A 2,679-nucleotide genomic window follows, 5' to 3' on the forward strand; every position below is an offset into this window, starting at 1 on the left:
TGTATTATCACTGTTTTTGGTGTGTGTCTCTTTAAGGGTTACGACCACTTTATGTTGCGGCAGCTTTACGACTGCTGTTTTACCATGTGTATTATTGTTACCTTGGAGACGAAGTTTTCGCGGGGAGATCTCTTCTTCAATGCCTGCAAGCAACGTGTGGTCAGCTGTGATTCTCATGCTGTTTAATTTTGGAGTTTAACTTATTAAAAGTATTTTTTTAAGTGAAATATTTACCGTACAAAGTACTCGGTTTTCTTTGGATAATATCCGGAAGTCCGTCGGCAAAGTTTATCCACAAGAAGACCGTTTGCAAGTGTAACCTGTTGGAAAAAGAAACCCAACTGTTACTAAATATGTTGGAAGAAAGTGTTACAAATATGAGAAATATGTTAGAAATATGTTCTTTCACTGAGAATTATTTTTATTTAATTTATACATTTATTATTTAATTCATAACTACATTCTTTATTTTATTCTTCATTTCATTGATCATTTCATTTGATCTCAGAGGTCTTTTTGATTCAGTAGATGGTCCTGTGAAGAAAAACTTTTCAAATTGATTTCATTGGTTCATTTCAGTTTAGCTGAGTTGCTATTGGTTAAGGCAACGCATGTCCCGCCTCCTTCACGTTAGAGACGCTGCGGTAGTGTGTGAAAAATACACAGAGAGCAGCAGGACGATAATTGAGACACAGAGGTTTTGGAGTGATGAAACTTTAAAAAATACACTTTATATTGTTAAAAGGAGGAATTGTGTAAACAGAGAAAAGTCCGGTGAACCACTGAAGCGACCCTGGGAACATCTTGTGTTTGTTTTATTATTTTATTGTCCCGGTGAGTACTATCTGTATTAGCAAATAGCTCTGTGAATTAGCTTAGCCTCGTGGTGGGTTAGCTACCGAGTGGGAACATAAAGTCACAGTGTTGTGGTATTTTTCTAATGATAGTAAAGGAAAACGGGAATATGTGTGTAAAATGAGTATGCGTGCATGTTATTTACATTGTATGAACAGAGAAAGACATCATTTAGCTGAGTTTCATGGGTTATGAAGCTATATATTCTGTATATTACTGTGCTGTGGTGTGTATAGGTACGAGGTATCAGTAATCTGAGCATTTAATGGTGAACTGTGAGTGGTCTTATATTAATGGTTTTCTCACTACAAAACAGTGAAGTGGACATTTCATGTGTTAATATTGCGATGCAGCACTTATCTTTTAACAAGTTAACAGTGAAAAGTTGCATTATACATTGATATTGATAAAATTAAACTGTACAGTTAAGAAAGGTTGAATAGATTTATATCAGTCTGTTATATTATACAGGCTGGGTTTTTTGGATACCCTGAGATCCTGGACCGTGGATTTGGAGTGATTCTCTCCCTGACGAGGGGGATGGCGAGCTACCCGCGTGAGCATTTTGGATTGAGGAGGAACCTTTCCATTCTTCATTCTCTGTCCTGCCAGAGTGGTAGGGTTGTGGGGAAGGACTTCCAAGAACTTTCGAATTGAACTATTTCTTTTGGGTAAAACATTTTATTTTATTTAGGGTGCACCCGGTTAAAAAGACATTTCAAATAAGAACAAAAGTAACTGTCGGCAGTGTATGTAAACTGTTTATTTTCTATATATGTTAATACAGTGTTTTGCTTAAATCTACCTGTGTGTTCCTTTTACTCATTGCGGTGTCCAATCTCTTCTTATTACTTTGCCCTGCGAACCTAGTGTGTACTTACCTGTCAAGTGGGTTACACAAGGAACTCCGCCGAGTGAATGAACATTGACGAGACGCTGCCGCTGTTTCCTGAGTGCTTTCCTGTGGCTCGTGAGCTCGTGAGGAGCCGTCGCCATCTTCTGAATATCCTGAGGATTGCAGGCAACACTACTAAACCACCACACACATATAGAGCTCTATAATATTATTGCTGGCCAGCACTTTACTTTATTCTGTTATTTTTTTTGTTGCTAAAGACAATATAAGGACACTTCAAGATTTGTTCTATGTTCTATAAGAAGACCGTTCGGTATTAATTTTGTTTTCATGGACTGAGAAAGAGACATTTAATTAAAGAGGACGAGTAACATTCCTTCAGGTATTTTTGTATTGAATAACAGGGTGTTGTTCAGACATTTAAGTATTTGGTTAACTGCCTAAAAAGGGGAAATATATATTGTTTTATTTTTTTCTTATTCTAATTGAATCACATTTCCATGTGATTTAAGGTTTACTGTTTTATGTTGTTCCTGACCTACATTGTGATCAAGTAAGATGCATTTCAGTTCAGTAAATGTTAAATAAAACTGGATCGATAGTAAACTGCTATCACAACCCGAGTAAAGTCTGTTTATTGGTTACAAAAGCACCACAGGTTACTCGTTACACTAAGCGTACTCAGCTCAGTATTTCTGTGCCAGGGCGACATGACATCTTTTGTATTAATGTTGGGACGTATGGAGATGACGGTGATAAGTGCTCACTGTGTGAACACACCGCAGATAACTTGCTCTGCGGTTATTGTTACGTGTTACCAGCTCAGTAATTATGTGCCAATGAGCAGCTGTGTTGGTTTCTCAACTAGTCACTGCATTGAGTCCATAAACAGGGGCATTTCTGTTGAAAAGAGCCTACATGAACCTTCATGTAATACTGTTTAACTGTACGCAGCTCTAACTAGAGGC

The 2,679-nt window shown here is 37.4% G+C and overlaps 1 long non-coding RNA gene across 1 annotated transcript; it reads left to right on the forward strand.

Annotated features, from left to right (window-relative positions):
* The first annotated feature begins 285 nt into the window (after window positions 1–285).
* Window positions 286–2,329, forward strand: LOC128436450 (uncharacterized). The gene is made up of 3 exons (XR_008338076.1): window positions 286–834; window positions 1,327–1,526; window positions 1,726–2,329. It is a non-coding gene; the product is annotated as an uncharacterized LOC128436450 (long non-coding RNA).
* The last annotated feature ends 350 nt before the right edge of the window (window positions 2,330–2,679 follow it).

The sequence above is a fragment of the Pleuronectes platessa genome, unplaced genomic scaffold (assembly GCF_947347685.1).
Source record: "Pleuronectes platessa unplaced genomic scaffold, fPlePla1.1 scaffold_27, whole genome shotgun sequence".
NCBI lineage: Eukaryota > Metazoa > Chordata > Actinopteri > Pleuronectiformes > Pleuronectidae > Pleuronectes > Pleuronectes platessa.